The 24,936-nt window shown below is 39.0% G+C and overlaps 1 long non-coding RNA gene across 1 annotated transcript in view; it reads left to right on the plus strand.

Moving 5' to 3' along the window:
• Nucleotides 1-24,936, plus strand: part of LOC126779767 (uncharacterized) — a 49,022-nt gene that overhangs the window by 22,538 nt on the left and 1,548 nt on the right. The window contains exons 5-6 of the long non-coding RNA XR_007670397.1: nucleotides 9,305-9,393; nucleotides 9,654-9,709. This is a non-coding gene — a long non-coding RNA (uncharacterized LOC126779767). The remainder of the gene's footprint in view (nucleotides 1-9,304; nucleotides 9,394-9,653; nucleotides 9,710-24,936) is intronic.

Genomic DNA, 24,936 nt, shown 5'->3' on the forward strand with positions numbered 1-24,936 from the left:
CACACGGGCCACGGGGCACACAAACTCTTCCCCTGGTCATGAAACTGTGGCTGTTCACTGCACACAGTACCTAAAACCATACCCTTAAACATACCCTGGGTTAGGGTAAGGGGTTTTCTGGTAGGATCTCTTTGCGCCGGTTAGAATGAGCGTCGCAAGAGGTCGTTGGGTTGAGGGGAAGGTTCGGTTCTATGGATCCTTACCTTACAGCCAGCTCTGGTACGTTAAACTGCTCATCCGATGGGGCGGAGTCCCCAAGATTCCTCGTGTCTGAAGCGGCGCCCTATGCGGTTATATGACAAAACACGTGTGCCGTGTTTCTTAGGTTCCAACTTTCTCGTCTTTGGATAGATCTTCTTCCGCTGTTTTCAAATTGAGACCTATTATACTATTAAATATATATATTTTACTTTATGACGTTGCGTTTTTAAAGACAGCTCTAATAAGAGTTATTTTGTCTTAGCAGTCCGAATAATATTTCATCAAACATGTATGTTCCGTCCACTGCTGTCAATTCTGTCACTCGTCATCTTAATACTTATTACTTTCATACACATATCCTTTCACACTGTCTGCGGCCTCCCCCGTCCCCTATATCCATCGAGATTCATTCTCATCACCCTTCTAGTAACATGCTTTTTTTTCGTCCTCATCACATACCCATACCACGCTAATCTATTACTCTTTCAACTTTTGATCTATTTGTGCTATTTTCTCTGATATACTCATTTCTTATTTTGTCTATGCTAGATACACCGCATGTCCCTCTTAACATTCGCATCTCTGTCAGTTTTATAGTTTTACTTCCTCTTCTGTTGCTGCCCAACATTCAGAACCATCGACATCACGACAGGTGTTATAAATCTTCCCTTTGATCTTCAATGGCATTCGTGGGTCACAAATGCTCCCAGAGACCTGTCGCCATTTCATTCGCCCTGCATTTATCCGGTTCCTCAATTCTCTGTTATTGTAACCATCGTTTTGGATTGATGAACCTAGGTAACGATATTCTGAGCATACTTGTAAATGGACACCGTTTAAAGCTATGTGAGAAAAATTGGAGATACTATCGAAATCGCAAAACAGACGTTACGTTTTGGTCCTGCTAGTTTTCAAACCGACTATCTCCAATCTTTCTCGCTATTTTTCTAGCTTGCTCTCCACCTCGGTTGCATTTTCACCAACGAAAACAATGTCGTCGGCAAAGAGCATATACCAGAGTTATTAAACAATACTAATGACGCAAGCATGCAAGCCGTGCGCAAAACTGTCGCCTGCCGGTGTCTCGGCTCCCCTGCTTGTGTTCCCCTCTTTACCTCGGACCGAAATCACGCCACTCTGACGACACAAAGACACGCCTCCCCCCCCTCCCCCCTCGGGTCTATCCTTCAGCTAATTCGGCCGTTCCTGAAGTCGGCTCGTCCGCAACCGCAGCATCTTCAGGCAGCAACCGGCGTGGTCGCGATGGTTGATTGTGGACCTCCGCTTGTACTTCTTGCATGTTTCCCTCCGCGCTTTCTTCGGATTTTTTGTTGATTGGTAAACTTATTTTTATTTTGTGATCAAAAGTTTATTAAATGAATACGAAAATAACAATATTTTTGTTGATCTTAAAATTCGAAGCGTTCAGTCTAGCTTTAATAAACTTAATGATGTTTTAAATCTTGCAAAGAATTCGAATTTTAATTTTTGTATCCAATTGTACGAGGCAAACTTTTATAAAATCTGGATACATAAAATAACTAAATTATTACACATTCTGTATATTTATAAAAATTGGCAACCCTGGCAAATTGGCAACCGCACAAAGTTGCTGTACTTCTGTTTAAATGCTATTAATGAAATTGAAGTCGATAGTTGTATTCGCTATGTGCGAAGTACCTGGTGGGGGTATAGTAGTGATCGCAGCGCTTACCGTGGCAGAAATACGCAACAATCCTTGAAAGTAATGTCAATTCGCACGGAGTTCGTAATAAATAAAAATAAAAAACCTAATAATAGATGTTGTTGTATTGTGAACTGCAAAGATAACGGCACAAATAGTCGGTGTAAATTCCATATATTTCCTACTTTTAAGTGTTTAAGTTAATATCGTTAGAAACTAACTATTTAAGATTTAAATCGTCAAGTTATTAAAGTTCATTCCATTCACAATGAAACTATTACCACTCTTTTTGGCATTACGGATTAGACTCGCGTACTGATCTGGGGTATAAATTGGTCCAGATTACGTTTTGAGTGTGTCCATGAATTAAGAACTTATATGTTATAGATCTAATAAGTAACAAATTAAAATGTATTTGTTTTTTTTTTGTTGACCGCAACAGTTATCTGAGATAAAAATTATGTCTGAATTTGGGTTATTCGAAGAACTTTCTTTTAAAAAGTTTTACAAACAAGAACCCCTATTTCAGTGGCTCCTCGCTTTCCCTCGTGCCAAAAGCAACAAAATGAACTTAATTATAAGCTCTCACGCGGGCCACGGGGCACACGCTCTTCCCCTGTTCATGAAACTGTGGCTGTTTACTGCACACAGTACCTAAAACCATACCCGTTAACATACCCTGGGTTAGGGTAAGGGGTTTTCTGGTAGGATCTCCTTGCGCCGGTTAGAATGAGCCGTCGCAAGTGGTGGTTGAGTTGAGGGGAAGGTTCGGTTCTATGGATCCTCACCTTGCAGCCAGCTCTGGTACGTTAAACTGCTCATCCGATGGGGCGGAGTCCTCAAGTTTCCTCTTGTCTGTAGTGGCGTCCTATGCGGTTATATGACAAAACACGAGTTCCGCGTTTCCTTGGTTTTAAAGTTCTTTTCTAATAATTTATAACCCTAATAACTCCGCCAGTTCTTATCCAATTTTCTCTAGAAGGAGGATGTCTTTGGATAGATCTTCTGCTTTTTTCTACGATCATGACGATTTTTATGAACACGTGCGAACAACCAACAGCAAAATATTAACTAACATACCGGATGTTAGTTTCACCTTACACGGCATTCAGCGCAGCGTCATAGACATGTGTCCACGTGCTCAGTGTTGCCAGCACACGTATTTGCCACCATACACAAGATGTTAATATTAATATTTTCAGCTCGATGACGAGGACGATTGACCGAGAGGACAAGGCAATACAGCTTGAAGATCAATTGCTGTTGTTATCAGAATTTTTGCACTCTTCGACATCTTGTTTTTGTAACGGGGTAGTCCCGCGTGAACTTCTTTAGAAGCTCTCACACGGGCCACGGGGCACGAAAACTCATCCCCTGGTCATGAAACTGTGGCTGTTTACTCCACACAGTACCTAAAACCATACCCTTAAACATACTCTGGGTTAGGGTAAGGGGTTTTCTGGTAGGATCTCCTTGCGCCGGTTAGAATGAGCCGTCGCAAGGGGTGGTTGGGTTGAGGGGAAGGTACGGTTCTATGGATCTTCACCTTGCAGCCAGCTCTGGTACGTTAAACTGCTCATCCGATGGGGCGGAGTCCTCAAGTTTCCTCGTGTCTGTAGCGGCGCTCTATGCGGTTATCTAACAAAACACGAGTGCCGCATTTCTTTTTTTTTTTAAGTATTTAAGCTAGCGCTTGACTGTTATCACACCTGATGGCAGGTGACAGGTGTCTAAGATGGAGCGCGCTTGCCTAGAAGATGCCTATTCACTCTAGACTTGAAGGTACCCCTATTGTAGGTGGTGGGAAAAACGGAGGTGGTGGGTATTCCAGATCTTAGTGGTGCGTATCAGAAACAAGGAAGCAAATCGTTTCGTACGTGTCTTAGATACATCAACAACGGACGGGTGCAAATCTTTACGATGCCTCGCAGTTCTATGGTAAAAAGGTGACGGAGGAACCAAATTAAATAGTTCCTGGGCACACTCCGAAATATATTCTGTAGAAAACCGACAGACAGGCAACCTTACGACGGTGTTTCAAGTTCTGGAGTTTTGCGACCAGTGTCTGGTCGCCAATGAGCCTTCAAGCACGACGATCCACTGAATCCAAAGCCTCAAGCTGGTACTTAGCAGAGCCGTCCCATAAATGGCTGCAGTACTCCATGCACGATCTGACTTTATCTTGATATATGGTCAGAAGCTGTTCCGGTGTGAAGTACTGTTTGACCGTATTGAGGATACCAAGTTTTTTGCCTGCAGTTTTAGCTTTGGATTCAATGCATTGTCCAAAGTTGAGTTTCGAATATTTTCGTATTCCATAATTAATTTTTCTTTATTCTAATTAACTGTGTGTGTTGTACTCTTTTCACTTCTGAATTGTAAAAACTAGATCTCAACACGAAATCCGCAATGCTCGTAAAGGGAATTCAATCAGTTTCCCGCCATAAAGAGTATTTGTCAATGTTCTTCTTGTCAGAATAAAAATATAGATTATTATTAATAAATATAAAAAATGACAGATACTCTCCAGTAATATTTAATATTAATTCGTATCACATCTAATATTATTTAGTACAATCTGACTTAGTTAAGTTAAACAAGTAACCTTTTCTGAGTCAGTTTTCGTTTAGGGCACACTTTCCCGATTTGCTTCAAGTGGATTAATACAGTTTTATCACTTGCCCCGACGCCTGCAGCTATCTCTGAAGTGTTTTGTGATGGATCCGCTTCCACAATAGCCTTTTATTCTTCATTTTGAATTAATTGAAATTAAACTTTGTACTTTAATCTTTTGTAAAAAATTATTCAAATAAAATGTTGTATTATCTCTAATTAATTGACTATCTTGCTGTTGAATATCTTGCTTTTTATTGTTTACAATTGGCAACTTAGAGCTATAAGTTAATATCAGTGTTATTTTTCTTGCTTGCACGACTAATTTTAATTTTAGCTTCGTTTCATAGTTCAGTTTAATATGCAGTTTTGTACTTGTAGGTATCAGAAACTTTAACGGATTTCATTATTTTATTGTCGGAAATTCTGATTGGTTCGCCATCACAATTTTTGACGGTGTGGAAGTTAATATAATTAGAAATTAACTATTTAAGATTTAAATCGTAAAGGTTTTAAAGTTCATTCCATTCACAATGAAACTATTACCACTCTTTTTAGCATTACGGATTAGACCTGCGTACTGATCTGGGGTATAAATTGGTCCAGATTGTTTTGCTTGACGAATGTTTTTCTCTATTATCGAGTGGGCGGCATCCGCTTCGTTTTGAGTGTGTCCACGAATTAAGAACTTGTATGTTATAGATCTAATAAGTAACAAACTTAAATGTATTTGTTTTTTTTGTTGACCGCAACAGTTATCTGAGATAAAAATTATGTCTGAATTTGGGTAATTCGAAGAACTTTCTTTTAAAAAGTTTTACAAACAAGAACCCCTATTTCAGTGGCTCCTCGCTTTCCCTCGTGCCAAAAGTAACAAAATGTTTTCTTATCCTTAATATTTGAGACTGTAAAGTTTAGTTTACTTTTATAAATAAATGCTGACGATTGACCGAGAGGACAAGGCAATACAGCTTGAAGATCAAATATTGCCACATTGCTGTTGTTATCAGAATTTTTGCACTCTTCGACATCTTGTTTTTGTAACGGGGTAGTCCCGCGTGAACTTCTTTATAAGCTCTCACACGGGCCACGGGGCACACGCTCTTCCCCTGGTCATGAAACTGTGGCTGTTTACTGCACACAGTACCAAAAACCATACCCTTAAACATACCCTGGGTTAGACAAAACACGAGTTCCGCGTTTCCTTGGTTTTAAGGTTATTTTCTAATAATTTATAACCCTAACAACTCCGCCAGTTCTTATCCAATTTTCTCTAGAAGGAGGATGTCTTTGGAAAGATCTTCTGCTTTTTTCTACGATCATGACGATTTTTATGAACACGTGCGAACAACCAACAGCAAAATATAAACTAACATCCGGTGCACCGTACACGGCATTTAGTGCAGCGTCGTAGACATGTGTCCACGTGCTCAGTGTTGCCAGCACACGTATTTGCCACCATACACAAGATGTTAATATTAATATTTTCAGCTCGATGACGAGGACGATTGACCGAGAGGACAAGGCAATACAGCTTGAAGATCAATTGCTGTTGTTATCAGAATTTTTGCACTCTTCGACATCTTGTTTTTGTAAGGGGGTATTCCCGCGTGAACTTCTTTATAGGCTCTCACACGGGCCACGGGGCACGAAAACTCTTCCCCTGGTCATGAAACTGTGGCTGTTTACTGCACACAGTACCTAAAACCATACCCTTAAACATACCCTGGGTTAGGGTAAGGGGTTTTCTGGTAGGATCTCCTTGCGCCGGTTAGAATGAGCCGTCGCAAGGGGTGGTTGGGTTGAGGGGAAGGTTCGGTTCTATGGATCCTCACCTTGCAGCCAGCTCTGGTACGTTAAACTGCTCATCCGATGGGGCGGAGTCCTCAAGTTTCCTCGTGTCTGTAGCGGCGCTCTATGCGGTTATCTAACAAAACACGAGTGCCGCATTTCCTTTTTTTTTTTGAGTATTTAAGCTAGCGCTTGACTGTTATCACACCTGATGGCAGGTGACAGGTGTCTAAGATGGAGCGCGCTTGCCTAGAAGATGCCTATTCACTCTAGACTTGAAGGTACCCCTATTGTAGGTGGAGGGTATTCCAGATCTTAGTGGTGCGTATCAGAAACAAGGAAGCAAATCGTTTCGTACGTGTCTTAGATACATCAACAACGGACGGGTGCAGATCTTTACGATGCCTCGCAGTTCTATGGTAAAAAGGTGACGGAGGAACCAAATTAAATAGTCCCGGGCACACTCCGAAATATATTCTGTAGAAAACCGACAAACAGGCAACCTTACGACGGTGTTTCAAGGTCTGGAGTTTTGCGACCAGTGTCTGGTCGCCAATGAGCCTTCAAGCACGACGATCCACTGAATCCAAAGCCTCAAGCTGGTACTTAGCAGAGCCGTCCCAGAAATGGCTGCAGTACTCCATGCACGATCTGACTTAATCTTGATATATGGTCAGAAGCTGTTCCGGTGTGAAGTACTGTTTGACCTTATTGAGGATATCAAGTTTTTTGCATGCAGTTTTAGCTTTGGATTCAATGCATTGTCCAAAGTTGAGTTTCGAATATTTTCGTATTCCATAATTAATTTTTCTTTTTTCTAATTAACTGTGTGTGTTGTATTCTTTTCACTTCTGAATTGTAAAAACTAGATCTCAACACGAAATCCGCAATGCTCGTAAAGAGAATTCAATCAGTTTCCCGCCATAAAGAGTATTTGTCAATGTTCTTCTTGTCAGAATAAAAATATAGATTATTATTAATTAATATAAAAAATGACAGATACTCTCCAGTAATATTTAATATTAATTCGTATCACATCTAATATTATATATTACAATCTGACTTAGTCTTACACAAGTAACTTTTTCTGAGTCAATTTTCGTTTAGGGCACACTTTCCCGATTTGCTTCAAGTGGATTAATACAGTTTTATCACTTATCCCGAAGCCTGCAGCTATCTCTGAAGTGTTTTGTGATGGATCCGCTTCCACAATAGCCTGTTATTCTTCATTTTCCATATTGGTCTTCGGCCGTAAACAGGGTTGGTTCTGAAGGTCGAAATTTCTAGAACGAGATCGTTGAAACCAAAAACGTACCGTGCTTTCTTTTGCGATACCAGAGCCGTACACATCATTAATCCTTGGAGCTGTTTCTGCAGCACTGGTGACACGGTAGAACTCGTACCCGTAAATATACCGATTTATTTATTTTTCCATTGTGCGGTTATAAGCGACGCCAAAGAAAAAAATAATACAAAAAAAAAAAAACAAATGAATAACTGTTTTCAAAACTCAAATGTACCAGCTAAATGAATTTATAAATTTGAATTTGAAAAAATAAATTTGTCCGTATAATATTATATCCGATTGAAAACGGAAATTAAGCGAAAGTTTATACTTGATGAAGGTTATAAAATGCTGGCAGCATTTTAAACGAATATCGATTCCAGTAGTTTTAATATGAATGTCAATTTACAATAACCGATTATTTATTTTGAATAAAGATTTTATTAGAGAAAATTATAATTTTGCTATGATCTCTCTAACAATAATATAATAAAATTTCAATTCATCGTTTTCATCTTAGTTTGGTTGCAATCGAAGTGTTCGTTACTATTTCACTACTACTACAATTTGTTTCATCATCACGAATATCACAGAACCAATTTATCAACGTATGTATTAAAAGGTCTGTCCAGAGAACCAGTGGTAGTTCGTCTGATCTTGTCATTCTCGTGACAATTCTATTAAAAACACTTCGCGTTATCCAGTAATCTAATAAGAATATTATGTTCGTTAATATTATCAAAATTTGATCAATAATATATACAATTATTCAGGTAGTATTTCCCTAGCGTCTGTTCTTAAATTAAGCACGTTCTGACCGGATTTCCTTGCCTTTTCTAGAATTTCTAGATTTAGATGTGTTGCCATTGCATGCGTTAACATGGAGATTGGTAGGTATCTCTTGTAATCTTGGGTCTATGCCACGCACTTTTCATTTACCAAAGAAATAAATTCAGAAAATTCAAAATTCTGACAATATTTGTCAATGTCAGGAATTAATATAGAGTGCGGACCAATGTCATAGGGAGGCTCATCTTGTAAGGGCTCTTCTACCGTATCGAATTTAACTTCCTGCACTGAAACAGGTTTTGGGGTCTTCGGCTTCTTAAATACATTTGATCGTTGTGTTGGACTGCGGTTGACCTCCCTTCTTGGATCATATCGTTCAGGTTCATATGACCAATCTGCTATCATCTGGCGCTCATTTAATCGTTGATATGCGCGTTGCGCGTTGCGGGCTGCTCGGTTGCCTCCGGAATGGCCTCTTCCACGTGAAACGTAGTCACGATTCTGATTGTTGCTAATCTCGGTATTACTTCGAGGAATGCTAATATGTCAAAAACGACCGAGCCGAGATGGCCCAGTGGTAAGAACGCGTGAATCTTAACCGATGATCGTGGGTTCAAACCCGGGCAAGCACCCCTGAATTTTCATGTGCTTAATTTGTGATTATAATTCATCTCGTGCTTGACGGTGAAGGAAAACATCGTGAGGAAACCTGCATGTGTCTAATTTCACTGAAATTCTGCCACATGTATATTCCACAAGCCCGCATTGGAGCAGCGTGGTAAAATAAGCTCCTAACCTTCTCCTAAATAAGAGGAGAGGGGAAGCCTTTAGCCCAGCAGTGGGACATTCACAGGCTGTTACGGTAGGGTAAGTTCAATTACAGGCATTTTTACATAATTATGTGTATTTTGATAATAACTTTTTATATATTTTTTATTCAGAATGGTGTGCACTCTGGAAGGTTTGCTTTGCAGATAACACAACACAGTCATCAAGAGATATAGCCCTGAATGATTTTGTCTTCTAATGTGTGAGTATATCTTACTTATTTTCAAGGTTTCAATTTATTAAAGTAACCAAATGGATACTTTTTTATATATAATTAACAAACCATAATCAAAATAATCAATTTAAAAAAAAAATCACTAACATTTGTTTTATTCCGGTTGTTCCAATAAGTATTTTTTACATAAATCAATAGAAAGATATCAAAATTTTCTTTTTAACATGGCTGATGTTACGTTTTTAACAAATATTTGTGTTTTCATTTGTTTTTTATTTACATTTCAGTAACAGTATGCAGTCGGTGATGGAGAAGTTGAAGAGTCTACACATCTTTGAAATCCGTAAGTAAAATTCAACTAATATTTTTAAAGGTTCCTGTTGATTGTTATTTTTAAATGAATAGCAAAACCTGGCGGTAGTGCTTTGTGCAACCTAATAACAATATAAAACAGTATAGGTAAGCGGACGAGCAAATGGGCCACCTCGTCAGGTGGTCAATGTATATGGCCGTTGGTGACCACTTACGACGGTATGCTATACTATACGACAGTATATTACATTGGCATTGTAAGAAATGTTACCAATGCGCCACCAACCTTGGGAACCAAGATGTTATGTTCCTGCAATTTCACTGTCTTACTCACCCTTCAAACCGGAACACATTAATACCATGTACTGCTGTTTTGCGGTAGAATATCTGATGAGTGGTCGGTACCTGCCCAGACGAGCTTGCAAAGCTCTACCACCAGTAGAAATATATTAAATAAAATAATTACATTATGACAACGAGAAATCTTTATCAGTGTACTGTATGCCCACTGATTCGCCGGCGCGGATTTTTGTCTGAAACTACAAACTTCAATCTTACTTATTTGTCGAAATAATTATGAAATAAAATATATTTGTCGGATTGAACATACATGGTTATCATTATTGGAGTTTATTGCGTGGTCCTTGTTTCTAAGGAAAAAATTTTCTTCTTTGATTTCCCGGGGCAATACTTAATTTGATTATATACACCCATAAGAAACGATTTCAGTATTTTTTTTTAAATTTTTATGACATTTAAGCGTCGCTACAAAGGTTTGAATTTTAAATAAAAACTCAAAATCTATATTTGTTGGATTCTTTTATTAATAAGTCAGGACATTAAAAAAATACAAAATTATTGTTGATATTATAAATTGAGATATTATTTAAATATATGAATCATTTATTTTTAAGATACAAGGTTTGCCTTGCTAGTATGAGGGTACTTTTTCCTACACTCTTTCACCAACAAAAGCAAATATTGCTTTTGTTCTTCATTGGTTCAACAACGCGCTCAGATATGTCGTTCACTACTTACAAAGAATGAACGATATTTTTGGTAGCCACATAATCAGTGTCTTCGTTCCAGGTTTCCACGTCCTTTATTCACAAAAATTAATGAGTTATAGAAATAGGATCTAGAAGAATTTTAAGGAATTACTACTCACGAAGTTTTCTATATTTTTTTCGTGATTGTGGTTGATAATAAACCTAATAGTGTATGCGAATTCGACACTAGCATATGTAAGAATGGGACGAATACATGCTTTGTATAATGTCGCCTTATTTCTAAGGGACATTTTACTGCGCCTACATAGCATCGGATATAGTCTACTTAGAACAAAGAAAACTTTGTTCCTTATATTTGTGTTTTGAGGTCTAAAACTCAGTGCACGGTCTAATATGACACCTAAGTATTTGACTTTATTAAGCCAAGGAACGGGCCTTTCGTATAGGGTTATTGACCCCGGACGGGTACGGAGGGAGTTAATTCTACTGCCACCCCGTCGAAAGTATACTGCAGTGCAGGTTCGAAACCAAGCGCTTAGAGCGTTGGCCGCGGCCTGAAGGCGGAGAGTAATGAATCTAGCGGATCTAGAACAGGTGTATATAGCGGTATCGTCCGCGACTAGGACTAGCTCTGTATCTTTACATTTCGGGTTGTCCGATGTGTACAGGGAGTAGAGAGTGGGTGATAGCACGGATCCTTGAGGGACTCCGGCTCGTAAGGGACGAGTAGAGGACAGAGTGCATTCTACGTTGTACCGGAATGTACGGTTCGATAGATAGTCGTGTTCGATACGTACAAGACTAACGGGAATGCCTAGCATATGTAACTTATATATAAGTACGTTATGCCAGACTTTATCGAAGGCATTCGCTACATCGAAGAAAAGGGCTCCTGTGTAGCACGGCCTATGAGGTCGATTTAGGCCTAATAAGATGTGCTCCGTGACGCAGTTCACTGCATGTGTAGCCGAGTATCCAGCTCTAAAGCCGAATTGCTCGTTAATAAGAAGGTTATTGACCTCTATAACTGTTTTGAGTCGGGCTAATATTAACATTTCATATATCTTACCCAATGAGTTAATTAAACTAATGGGACGGTAACTAGTAGGAAGATTTCTAGGCTTACCGGGCTTGTAAATACCGATAACGGTGGTCGTCTGGTCTGAGAAGGAGCAGCCTGCCATAATGGCGTTGAATATTGCTACTAATAAGCAAAGAATCTGGGCGGGTAAGTATTTAATTACTTTATTAGTAATATGGTCGAGGCCGGGTATCCTACTTGTAAGCAACCGACGCTGCTCAATCATTTCGCAGCAATAATAGGATATCGTACCCAGACGTTTCCAAAGCCCTTTGGGGAAAGAAGAATTTCTCCCACTTTCACTAACTTTGAGCAAGAACCGTGTTTGGCTATTGCATCAATCACTTCCTCGGTCGAGACAGAGTCATCCAAGCCATGGATTAGTATCTTTGCGCATGTTGTTGTTCTTGAGACATTGGCCACGCTTTCATAGAAGACCTCTTTAAGTTTTTGAGCAAGTGAGTCTTGCTTTATCACTGCTCGCTGCACTTGGTACTTCAAGAACTCGAGCCCCACTTGCTGCTTCTTCTAAACCGGAAACCATTGATACCGCAACTTGCCAGGTCAATCTTGCTTTTAGCTTCGGCTAATATTTTGACATAGATCAATCCCTGTTTAACCGCTTCACTTCCGTCCAGCTATTTTCCGCGGCCGCACATGCCGTCTGGGACAGAAGAAGTTAATTGTTTATTATCTTTGTTTGTATTAGTATATTTTAGGTCTTTCTTCTTCTTTTTTCTTATTCTATAAACTTCTCTTTAGCAGTTGTGCCTATAGGTTGAACATTAGAGACTGCTGTTATAACCGCTTCTTGACGATCAACCGCCAGAGAAGGGCGAACAATTTTCTCGGGCAGAAGCCTGTCTTCGATCACCTCAAAACGCGCGTTCACCATCGTTCCAACTTGTCTTTGGACGGATTCTGTTATCTCCTCTGCTGATAAATTGCCAACACTGGTCTGCGGCGTTGCCAAAGATGAGGCAGATTGAGCAGGACGTGCGGCCTGTTCCTTCAACTCTAGTAAATCTTTGCGCAAATCTTCCACTTCTTTGCATAGACGAACAGTGTCAGCCTGCAGAATTGCAACCTCTGATGACGAGGATCTACTATGTAGGGCTTCCACTGCAGTCTTGATGGATGTAGCTGCTTCCTTCAGGCCCCGCACAAAGGTACCTTTTATTCCCTCTCGCTGCGGCTAGAAATGTATTTGTGAGGATGAGGCAGTCCTCGGTTCAGCAAACGAACATCCAGGAGTAGAAGTGTAGTAGCCACTGTGAAAAGTATTATTGTATCTTTGAGATGAATTTCCTTGATTATAGCCCTGATGCTGATAATCTTGAGTATAGCCGTGAGGTGTATATTGCTGAATTGAAGGCTGAAGAATGTCCGTTAGTATTTGAAGTACTCGACTTTGAAATATTACTGTTTGATGATCGTTCAAAGATTGAAGAGATGGTAAAATCCCCTTGAAAAAATGCAAATGTCTATTCTCCGCTGTTTTTTAATATTTTCAACAAATTTTCTTGAAAGTCATCCTTCTCATCTGCCTTTCGTTTTCGTAATTCACTTTGATAACGAGGCAATGCTGTTATTTCATTTTGGGCCTTTCTATCTCCTTCCATTACATTTATACTGGAATCAGTTGCATTTTGTGAAACCTTTTGCAAAAACTGTAATTGTTTACAAACAAACTGAATCAGTCAACAAATATGACGTCATAACGCTGGAATTTGTGCCGCAACACGGTTATGTGTTTCGGCCCTAATGGAGTGCTAGTTCCTCCATGGCTGCTGTTCTGCCTATCATTTCTCGGCTTAAGTGACCGTGCGAGATAGATATTTCAGGTAATAGTTATGAGAGATGGGTCTCAATTCTTAGAGCATACTGGCTTACAGTTTCGTTTTTTTCTGTCTGTAAAGTTTTAGTTCTGTCAGCAGATTGGCAAAATGTTTCCTCTCACTGAATTGTGTTTTGAGGATTTTTTTCAATTGCCAATTAGCGAACTCTTTAATAGAGCAAGGCAGTCTCTGCTTTGCCCTGTAACTGGAGTATATATTTAAATAATATATCTTTATTGACATTATCCGAGACATGTACCATAATTCGGAATCGATAGTAAGGACCGCCGTTGGCGACACACACCCTTTCCCGATCATAGTTGGTGTCCACCAAGGCTCAGCCCTGAGTCCTTTTCTGTTCAGCGTAGTGCTTGACGTTGTCACAGTCAAAGCCCATGAGCCCCCTTATCATACCCCCCTACTGCGCTCGCCAACACGCCTGCCCAGCGCGGCGAGTATGGGCAAACCCTCCTCAATGGTAAATGCGCCTAAAAAAGACCCCCAGTTACAAGCAAGCCCGCTAGGCCCGACCAAGGTAGCGGTCGCGGTATCGGCAGGGCAGGGGATTTTATGCGTCTTATCTGCCATGACATACGGTGCCGAAACGTGGACACTAACTGCCGGACTAGTCCACAAATTCAGTCTCTCAGGGTGCTATGGAGCGAGCTATGCTCGGAGTATCTTTGAAGGATAAGATCAGAAATGAGATTATCCGGAAAAGAATCGGAGTCACCGACGTAGCTTGCAAAATTAGCAGGCTGAAATGGCAGTGGGCTGGTCACGTATGTCGTAGGACCGATGGCCGTTGGAGCAGATGAGTCCTAGAGTGGAGACCGCGGATCAGCAAACGCAGCGTAGGGCGCCCTCCAGCCAGGTGGACCGATGACCTTAAGAAGACGGCGGGGACCGGCTGGCTGCGGAAGGCGGAGGACAGGGAGCTTTGGCGCACCTTGGGAGTGGCCTATGTTCAGCAGTGGACAATGATTGGCTGTTGATATATGATATGATATATACCACTTACCGTCAGGTGGAGTAGTCATTTGCCCTCCCGGCAAATATAAAAAAAAAATCGCCACTGCCATTTGAGTCAAATAAATTATTATAACTATTTTCTTTTTCTCATTTGAATTGATAAACGCTTCGAATTGTAGCTGGTGCTTATTTATATAGTTTTATATGACTCTAGCTTTTTATTAAAATACATTATTTGGTGTTTTATAAAATTTATTGTTTTCCCAATTAAAACGGACATCGGATAAAATCTTAATTTTTGGAGATCTTGTCTTTGTTGGTGTGGTAGCTGTATTTGCTAAAGGTGAGAGCTGTAAATCGATCGGACCTGAGAGAGGTTTCAAGTTTTCCAAAACGTCAGATTTATGTAGGGTATTTAAAATTATGCTTAGTAAATTATTGCTATCGACGTCTAGGGCTCTATCCGAATTAAATTGATCTCCCAGTGCTTCACCGTAATTATCAAAATGAAGATAGCCTAAATGTTTATTATGAATATAAGGAACGCTGCAATCTTGAAATTCAAAACAGCTAAGACGTCGTAAAGCTATAATTTTACTTTGATCAATAGTCCATGATTGGCTTGATGAACTGAAGCATATTGTTATATTATTTGGTTTACGCAAAGCATCGTTTTCTCTTTTTACTTAATTAATTTAATCTTTCAGTTTCTTTACAGCCTTCATATGATTGTAGCGCATGCATTTATTGCATTATTGAACTTAGTTAATCTTATATTTTCATTATTTGAAGACGATCCCGGTTGAGCAACAAGGGATCTGATCTAGGAGGGTCTGGATTGATTTTGATCTCCGAGTCACTGTCTGGAGGCGAATTTTCTATTAATATTTTTGTATTTTTTCTTTTCTTTCTTTTTTAAATAGTTTTGTGTGTTTTTTCTCCAATGTCTTCTCTGTTCTCATTGTGCTCTAGGAGTCATTTCTTGAATACTACACTACAATAGTATATACGACATAATACAATAGTATATAATATTTAAGATTAAAAAAAATAAAAAAAAAAATCAGCTGAGGTTCCTTGTTGGAAAGCGAGAGGAATGATTTTATAGGCAGGTTTTCATATTTTTAAAATAAACTAATTAATAAATGTGTATAATTAGAAATACTACTTTTAAGGAGATTACTTTCAAATTCGATGGCAAAAAAAATTATATACTTATTTTTATTTTTCATGAGTTAATTTGTCTGGAAATGCTTTTTGCATGAAACTACGGACTGACTAAAATAGATTTTGTAGATGGCGCCATAGTTCGCATTTTACGACATTAAGGCGTTTAGCTGCCTTTGATTTTATAGGCCTCATATATATGGGTACAGTCGCCAAATAACGTTCCCCTTTTATAAAAAATATTTTTTTTAAATAATATATTAAGTGAAGTAATAAATGAAACATCAAAGTTAAGTTGAAACTCTTGTTTATTATTTTGAAAAATCTAAATTTTTTTAACTTACGTTTCTACAAAAATAGCTTTAACAAAATACTAGAAATTCTGAGAATATTTTTTAGTCAGCTCAAGCTCACAATAATCAGTGCGTAAACTTAAATTTTATTGTTAAAAGTAATTATTAATAATCGTAATTATTATATCTAATCAGACTTTTATTAATCATTGGTATACTTTAAGTAATTTTAATTCTCTAAACAGATTGCAAAATGACAATGCCGCTACAATGACTGTCCACATCCAGGACTGTAAGACGAAGGCGATCCAACTGCGCAGAGGGGTGAGACAGGGGGATGTAATATCCCCGAAACTGTTCACCAACGCGTTGGAAGACGTTTTCAAAACGCTGGATTGGACTAGGTATGGAGTCAATGTAAACGGCGAGTACATCTCACACCTTCGATTTGCCGACGATATCGTCATCATAGCAGAGTCGCTGGAACAACTCACCGAAATGCTGCGTAGCCTAGGCGAGTCTTCCCGGCGTGTCGGTCTCGATATGAACTTGGACAAGACCAAGGTCATGTTCAATAGGCATGTCGTGCCGGGACCGATATACGTCGAGGGGAAATCTCTCGAAGTTGTTAGTGAATATACCTACCTAGGACAGATAATACAAGTCGGTAGGAACAACTTCGAGAAGGAAGCCGATCGAAGAATTCGCTTGGGATGGGCAGCATTTGGCAACCTTCGTCAAGTCCTCAAGTCGTCTATACCGCAATGTTTGAAGACGAAAGTCTTCAACCAATGCGTCTTACCTGCCATGACATACGGTGCCGAAACGTGGACACTAACTGCGGGACTAGTCCACAAATTCAAAGTCGCTCAGCGTGCTATGGAGCGAGCTATGCTCGGAGTATCTTTGAAGGATAAGATCAGAAATGAGATTATCCGGAAAAGAACCGGAGTCACCGACATAGCTTGCAAAATTAGCAGGCTGAAGTGGCAGTGGGCTGGTCACGTATGTCGTAGGACCGATGGCCGTTGGAGCAGACGAGTCCTAGAGTGGAGACCGCGAATCGGCAAGCGCAGCGTAGGGCGCCCTCCAGCCAGGTGGACCGACGACCTTAAGAAGGTGGCGGGCACCAACTGGATGCGGAAGGCGGAGGACAGGGAGCTTTGGCGCACCTTGGGAGAGGCCTATGTTCAGCAGTGGACAACGATTGGCTGTTGATTGAAACAGATTGCACAAGTAAAATTTATTCCTGTATTTTCAAAAATATTTTACTATACTTTTAATTTCTCTCCCTTTGTATCTTGAGAGAACCTTTTCTCAAGATATTTACTGGGCAACTATCTTCTGCGTCAGTAGAAACTGAAATTGGGTCTTCTTCAGACGTGTCCTTGCCAGAAGATTGATTCTTACCCGTCTTTTTGGTTTTCTTTTTATTGCTTCCTGACGTATTTTTCTTTAAATTTCTAACCCATTTTTTCCTTTTTTTTTCATCATTTTCATTTTTTTCATTTCCGCATCTATTATTTCTTGTTTATGCGGTGAAGCCAACTAGAATAATAATAATAATAATAATAATATATTTATTTATTTTCTTCACAAAAAGCTTATAATGTAAAATGTAACATTTACATAACAGCTAATTAATGTGAAGACTGGTACTTGCAATAGATAAACTGTTCTACAAGACACCAGGCCTCCACTCCCGTTTATATGAACAAAAAATAAAAATAAATGTATAAGCTGGGATGTAAGAAATAATACAAAATATAAAATAAAGTAAATAAGACGTCCATGCTTATGTTAGCGTTGGTACGTGTGTGTGTATGTGTGTGTGTATGTGTGTGTGTGTGTGTGTGTGTGTATGTGTGTGTGTGTGTGTGTGTGTGTGTGTGTTTGTGTGTGTGTATGTGTGTTGCATTTAATTCAATTTTAAAGGTGTAAATAAACTGTTTACATTTGTGTCATTTAAATCCAAAAGGTACTTAAAAAACTAGAACGTACTTAAAGGTACTAGAACGGGTTGTATGTCAGCTGGAACTCTAAACGGAGAGGAAGGGTTACTTAACCTAGGTGATGCCGTTGGTGTGTGCTGGTGATCTTTTAAAGCTTTTGGCACTTCAACGGGTTTTTTCATTGCTTTCTAATTAGCTTTCTCTTCGGCATCTAATAATAAAATTAAAAAACAGTCAAAAAAAGATGAAGTGACCTAACTACCGTCCCGGGGGCCGATATTGGGCTCATATGAGAGGACGATATTAAGAATTTGTCAAGTTTGTAGATAATATCCAATAAACAAAAAGCACATATCATAACCTAAATAAAATTTCAATCCATTTAAATCTAAGAAATAACAACAAATTTTATCAAAACATTTCATTACAATAACTCAAATACATTCAAATATATAAAACAAATTTTGATCATTCGGAGTATAATTAGTCGCTCGATATACGGAAGTGTTATACAAGAAGCGCCAGTAAGGTAACCATGTGCTCCACGTATTGGGATAATTAACACACGGTATCCTTAAAAATGTTCCCATGCGTTTGTTTGTATGTAATAGCTTACATACCCCTACCATTGTTGTGTTGATGAACTCTGTCCCTCTATCGGTCGCTATGCTGTTAGGAACACCATATTTAAGTATAAAATTTTCAACAAAAGATTTTGCAACTTCGTTTGCAGTTTTCGTAGCACGTGGACAAGCTTCAACGAATTTTGACAACTCACATTGTATATTTAATATATGTGTAATTTAATCTATCAGTATCTAATGGTCCTACAATATCTAAATATTTCTTGGAAGCCGTATGGGGTGTCACAGTCATCGGTTCTTTAGTGTACGTATACTCTATTCCAATTAAAGTACGTAAGGATATTTTTTCACTTCTTCAATAAGTTTCTCTCTTTTCATTGTTATTTTTTGTTTGAAACCTAACCTATAAATTTAATAAAATACGCCCAATACTTATTATTTCCCATGAATTTATTTGCTTAGTTAGGTTTTCCTGTAATCCAACGACAAAATGCAACGATGCAGTTTTAGGTTTTTATTGTAAATGTTCTTCGTGGTACTGGTTGCATAACTACCTTGCATTTGATGCACTCAGTCAATGAAAATCATCATCTTAATAATAAAAATAAAATAATAAATAAAATCTATTTACTACTACTATACCATCAGTCCGAAAATCTTTTGGCAGGACCTCGGTGTTTGTTAGATTCGATCTGCCTTTATACAGGGTTACAGGGTAATATGTCACGATCCTTTCAAAGGTTTATAGTTCAGGACAATAGCTATCAAATGACCCCCAAAATGCTTATGCAAAAGTGTATCGTTTTCGAGTTATTAATTTTTTAATATTTTTTTTGTTTAAAGGATGTTTAAGATTCTAAAATTCAATAAAAAAAAAATCAACGTATTTTCCCTATTTTTTTTTTGTATTTCTTGCTAGGGTACATCCTAGTTAATAATAACCAGTTATAAAACAAAAACAATCTTCAAGCATTTTTAAATTACAGATCCAAAACTGTACAACTTTTCGATTTTTAATTTTGATTCTTTAAGTTACTCGCAATTTTTTTGTAAAAATCACTATGGCTCTTATCGTGCGGATCATTTTAAAAACATCTGCGTTTCCTTAGCTATCCATCGGTACATAAAAAGTACAGTAACAATCATAAACTCAGGAGAAAATTAGATAACAAAGAGACCAGGTAGGAAATTCTAAGAAATGCTATTGTTAAGAAATTAAATCTGGATCAAAGACAAAAGGACCTCAATGCAAAGTAGTTAAAGATTATTTTTAATAGGGGTAATAGGTAAAAAGGAGAGATAAACCAGAGCTGTCATTGCAATTTTGAATTTAAATCAAAAACAAAATACTTAATCTTTTTAGTTACTCCATACTTTCGAAATTACACTGTTTATTATTCATAATTCGTGTTCAAAATGAGATCCTATTTCGTATACAAATACGCATTCTTTTTCTTAATTCACTTTTTACTACAACACTACTCAAGCTATGTTGAATAGAATTTGCAACATTCATTATTCTTGTTTTGGTCATGAAACTGTGGCTGTTTACTGCACACAGTACTTAAAACCATACCCTTAAACATACCCTGGGTTAGGGTAAGGGGTTTTCTGGTAGGATCTCCATGCGCCGGTTAGAATGAGCCGTCGCAAGGGGTGGTTGGGTTGAGGGGAAGGTTCGGTTCTATGGATCCTTACCTTACAGCCAGCTCTGGTACGTTAAACTGCTCATCCGATGGGGTGGAGTCCTCAAGTTTCCTCGTGTCTGTAGCGGCGCCCTATGCGGTTATATGACAAAACACGAGTGCCGTGTTTCTTAGGTTCCAACTTTCTCGTCTTTGGATAGATCTTCTTCCGCTGTTTTCAATGTGAGACCTATTATACTATTAAATATATATATTTTACTTTATGACGTTGCGTTTTTAAAGACAGCTTTAATAAGAGATAACTTTGTCTTAGCAGTCCGAATAATATTTCATCAAACATGTATTTTCCGTCCACTTCTTTCTGTCACTCGTCATCTTAATACTTATCACTTTCATACACATATCCTTTCACACTGTCTGCGTCCTCCCCCGTCCCCTATATCCATCGAGATTCAGTCTCATCACCCTTCTAGTAACATGCTTTTTTTTGTCCTCATCACATACCCATACCACGCTAATCTATTACTCTTTCAACTTTGATCTATTTGTGCTACTTTCTCTGATATACTCATTTCTTATTTTGTCTATGCTAGGTACACCGCATGTCCCTCTTAACATTCGCATCTCTGTCAGTTTTATAGTTTTACTTTCTCTTCTTTTGCTGCCCAACATTCAGAACCATACATCACGACAGGTGTTATAAATCTTCCCTTTGATCTTCATTCGTGGGTCACAAATGCTCCCAGAGACCTGTCGCCATTTCATTCGCCCTGCATTTATCCGGTTCCTCAATACTCTGTTATTGTAACCATTGTTTTGGATTGATGAACCTAGGTAACGATATTCTGAGCATACTTGTAAATGGACACCATTTAAAGCTATGTGAGAAAAATTGGAGATACTATCGAAATCGCAAAACAGACGTTACGTTTTGGTCCTGCTAGTTTTCAAACCGACTATCTCCAATCTTTCTCGCTATTTTTCTAGCTTGCTCTCCACCTCGGTTGCATTTTCACCAACGAAAACAACGTCGTCGGCAAAGAGCATATACCAGGGTTATTAAACAATACTAGTGACGCAAGCATGCAAGCCGTGCGCAAAACTGGCGCCTGCCGGTGTCTCGGCTCCCCTGCTTCTGTTCCCTTCTTTACCTCTGACCGATATCACACCACTCTGACGACACAATTAAAGACACGCCTAAATGGGGTCTATTCTTTAGCTAATTCGGTCGTTCATGAAGTCGGTTCGTCCGCAACCGCAGCATCTTCAGGCAGCAACCGGTGTGGTCGCGATGGTTGATTGTGGACCTCCGCTTGTACTTCTGGCATGTTTCCCTCCGCGCTTTCTTCGGATTTTTTGTTGATTGGTAAACTTATTTTTATTTTGTGATCAAAAGTTTATTAAATGAATACGAAAAAAACAATATTTTTGTTGATCTTAAAATTCGAAGCGTTCAGTCTAGCTTTAATAAACTTACTGATGTTTTAAATCTTGCAAAGAATTCGAATTTTAATTTTTGTATCCAATTGTACGAGGCAAACTTTTATAAAATCTGGATACATAAAATAACTAAATTATTACACATTCTGTATATTTATAAAAATTGGCAACCCTGGCAAATTGGCAACCGCACAAAGTTGCTGTACTTCTGTTTAAATGCTATTAATGAAATTGAAGTCGATAGTTGTATTCGCTATGTGCGAAGTACCTGGTGGGGGTATAGTAGTGATCGCAGCGCTTACCGTGGCAGAAATACGCAACAATCCGGGAAAGTAAAGTCAATTCGCACGGAGTTCGTAATAAATAAAAAATAAAAAACCTAATAATAGATGTTGTTGTATTGTGAACTGCAAAGATAACGGCACAAATAGTCGGTGTAAATTCCATATATTTCCTACTTTTAAGTGTTTAAGTTAATATCGTTAGAAACTAACTATTTAAGATTTAAATCGTCAAGTTATTAAAGTTCATTCCATTCACAATGAAACTATTACCACTCTTTTTGGCATTACGGATTAGACTCGCGTACTGATCTGGGGTATAAATTGGTCCAGATTACGTTTTGAGTGTGTCCATGAATTAAGAACTTGTATGTTATAGATCTAATAAGTAACAAATTAAAATGTATTTGTTTTTTTTTTGTTGACCGCAACAGTTATCTGAGATAAAAATTATGTCTGAATTTGGGTTATTCGAAGAACTTTCTTTTAAAAAGTTTTACAAACAAGAACCCCTATTTCAGTGGCTCCTCGCTTTCCCTCGTGCCAAAAGCAACAAAATGAACTTAATTATAAGCTCTCACACGGGCCACGGGGCACACGCTCTTCCCCTGTTCATGAAACTGTGGCTGTTTACTGCACACAGTACCTAAAACCATACCCGTAAACATACCCTGGGTTAGGGTAAGGGGTTTTCTGGTAGGATCTCCTTGCGCCGGTTAGAATGAGCCGTCGCAAGTGGTGGTTGGGTTGAGGGAAAGGTTCGGTTCTATGGATCCTCACCTTGCAGCCAGCTCTGGTACGTTAAACTGCTCATCCGATGGGGCGGAGTCCTCAAGTTTCCTCTTGTCTGTAGCGGCGCCCTATGCGGTTATATGACAAAACACGAGTTCCGCGTTTCCTTGGTTTTAAGGTTATTTTCTAATAATTTATAACCCTAATAACTCCGCCAGTTCTTATCCAATTTTCTCTAGAAGGAGGATGTCTTTGGATAGATCTTCTGCTTTTTTCTACGATCATGACGATTTTTATGAACACGTGCGAACACCCAACAGCAAAATATAAACTAACATCCGGTGCACCGTACACGGCATTCAGTGCAGCGTCGTAGACATGTGTCCACGTGCTCAGTGTTGCCAGCACACGTATTTGTCACCATACACAAGATGTTAATATTTATATTTTCAGCTCGATGACGAGGACGATTGACCGAGAGGACAAGGCAATACAGCTTGAAGATCAATTGCTGTTGTTATCAGAATTTTTGCACTCTTCGACATCTTGTTTTTGTAACGGGGTAGTCCCGCGTGAACTTCTTTATAAGCTCTCACACGGGCCACGGGGCACGAAAACTCTTGCCCTGGTCATGAAACTGTGGCTGTTTACTGCACACAGTACCTAAAACCATACCCTTAAACATACCCTGGGTTAGGGTAAGGGGTTTTCTGGTAGGATCTCCTTGCGCCGGTTAGAATGAGCCGTCGCAAGGGGTGGTTGGGTTGAGGGGAAGGTTCGGTTCTATGGATCCTCACCTTGCAGCCAGCTCTGGTACGTTAAACTGCTCATCCGATGGGGCGGAGTCCTCAAGTTACCTCGTGTCTGTAGCGGCGCTCTATGCGGTTATCTAACAAAACACGAGTGCCGCATTTCTTTTTTTTTTAAGTATTTAAGCTAGCGCTTGACTGTTATCACACCTGATGGCAGGTGACAGGTGTCTAAGATGGAGCGCGCTTGCCTAGAAGATGCCTATTCACTCTAGACTTGAAGGTACCCCTATTGTAGGTGGTGGGAAAAATGGAGGTGGTGGGTATTCCAGATCTTAGTGGTGCGTATCAGAAACAAGGAAGCAAATCGTTTCGTACGTGTCTTAGATACATCAACAACGGACGGGTGCAGATCTTTACGATGCCTCGCAGTTCTATGGTAAAAAGGTGACGGAGGAACCAAATTAAATAGTTCCTGGGCACACTCCGAAATATATTCTGTAGAAAACCGACAGACAGGCAACCTTACGACGGTGTTTCAAGTTCTGGAGTTTTGCGACCAGTGTCTGGTCGCCAATGAGCCTTCAAGCACGACGATCCACTGAATCCAAAGCCTCAAGCTGGTACTTAGCAGAGCCGTCCCATAAATGGCTGCAGTACTCCATGCACGATCTGACTTTATCTTGATATATGGTCAGAAGCTGTTCCGGTGTGAAGTACTGTTTGACCGTATTGAGGATACCAAGTTTTTTGCCTGCAGTTTTAGCTTTGGATTCAATGCATTGTCCAAAGTTGAGTTTCGAATATTTTCGTATTCCATAATTAATTTTTCTTTATTCTAATTAACTGTGTGTGTTGTACTCTTTTCACTTCTGAATTGTAAAAACTAGATCTCAACACGAAATCCGCAATGCTCGTAAAGAGAATTCAATCAGTTTCCCGCCATAAAGAGTATTTGTCAATGTTCTTCTTGTCAGAATAAAAATATAGATTATTATTAATTAATATAAAAAATGACAGATACTCTCCAGTAATATTTAATATTAATTCGTATCACATCTAATATTATATATTACAATCTGACTTAGTCTTACACAAGTAACTTTTTCTGAGTCAATTTTCGTTTAGGGCACACTTTCCCGATTTGCTTCAAGTGGATTAATATAGTTTTATCACTTATCCCGAAGCCTGCAGCTATCTCTGAAGTGTTTAGTGATGGATCCGCTTCCACAATAGCCTGTTATTCTTCATTTTCCATATTGGTCTTCGGCCGTAAACAGGGTTGGTTCTGAAGGTCGAAATTTCCAGAACGAGATCGTTGAAACCAAAAACGTACCGTGCTTTCTTTTGCGACACCAGAGCCGTACACATCATTAATCCTTGGAGCTGTTTCTGCAGCACTGGTGACACGGTAGAACTCGTACCCGTAAATATACCGATTTATTTATTTTTCCATTGTGCGGTTATAAGCGACGCCAAAGAAAAAAATAATACAAAAAAAAAAACAAATGAA

Source organism: Nymphalis io, chromosome 29, assembly GCF_905147045.1.
Source record: "Nymphalis io chromosome 29, ilAglIoxx1.1, whole genome shotgun sequence".
Taxonomy (NCBI): Eukaryota; Metazoa; Arthropoda; class Insecta; order Lepidoptera; family Nymphalidae; genus Nymphalis; species Nymphalis io.